This window comes from Cynara cardunculus, unplaced genomic scaffold, assembly GCF_001531365.2.
Source record: "Cynara cardunculus var. scolymus isolate 2C unplaced genomic scaffold, CcrdV1 Un_Scaffold_2467, whole genome shotgun sequence".
In the NCBI taxonomy this organism is placed as follows: domain Eukaryota; kingdom Viridiplantae; phylum Streptophyta; class Magnoliopsida; order Asterales; family Asteraceae; genus Cynara; species Cynara cardunculus.
This window is the reverse complement of record NW_020201104.1, coordinates 50,943-52,301: the sequence shown is the minus strand read 5'-3', so window position 1 is coordinate 52,301 and position 1,359 is coordinate 50,943.

Genomic DNA, 1,359 nt, shown 5'->3' with positions numbered 1-1,359 from the left:
TTGGAGTTGATCGAAGAGGTCGTCAATACGGGGTAAAGAGTATTTATTACGTACCGTAACCCGATTTAGTTCCCGATAGTCAATACACAATCGCATTGATCCATCTTTCTTTTTAACGAATTGGACCGGTGCACCCCACGGATATACACTGGGTCGAATGAAACCCCGATTAGAAAGATCTTCAAGTTGTTCCTTAAGTTCTTTCATTTCGGTCGGAGCCATACGATACGGAGCCTTTGAGATAGATGCAGCTCCTGGAACAAGATCAATTGTAAATTCAATTTCCCTTTCCGGAGGAACTCCTGGAAGTTCATCTGGAAAGACATCTTGAAATTGATTAACAACAAGAATATCTTCAAGTTTAACGCATACCTCTATGGGATCTTGTAGTGAAGCTAAAAATCCTTCACATCCTTGCCATACCATTGCTTTAACATTTACTTCTGAGATAACACGAGCCCCCTTCTCAGGTGAAACACCCTGGAACACGTATTCGGGTTCATTRACGTCACCGAAAATRATTTGTTTGGATTTGMAGTCGATGGTCACTTGATGTTTAGACAACCAATCCATGCCAAGGATGATATCGAAGTGATCCATTTTCATTGGAAGTAAAGTAACTTCCCGAATTCGATCGCCAATAAATAACGGATAGTTTGGGAATTGACCAAATATACATACTAGATTCCAAATAGTTAACATGTATAAGGCTTAGGATAGTCCTATATTAGTTCTACCCATTTCTCACAGATCAAACCTAAATTGTACTACATAATCATAACTTATAGCTCTGATACCACAACTTGTAACACCCCCGTCCCGCGTGGTCAAAGACGGGAGATGCCACAATTGGAATAAAAAAACAACAACGCACTATATAAAACAGAGCAGCTAATAAAATTTATCAAAAGATAATTACATAACCATAGACGGAGATAACGTGTCTCAAAATACGGTTTCAAAATACTAGTATGTCTACATTAGTCATCAAAAGTTTAACAAAAGTATGACTTAATGGGTTATCTTCAATATTGTCATCTCCATAGCTCTCATCACAAAATTCCTGCTGCTAAGTCATGTACCTGTCGAGGACAAGAAAATCTCGGCTGAGCTTAATGCTCAGTGAACAGATAATAATATAACTAAACAATGAATATGAGATAACAAGTTCAAAAACAATTTATAATGCCAAGTGATAATCCAAAAGAAAGTCAAAATGCCCCAAAAGCATGTCAAGGGTCCRAAGACCAAACCGCATCACAATGACACATTGTTCCCAAAGGATGATCAGTCCATTCAGGCACAAGTGAGGAAAGGGGTGTGAGCACAACACAGCAATCCTCTCCGTGAATTTAACCA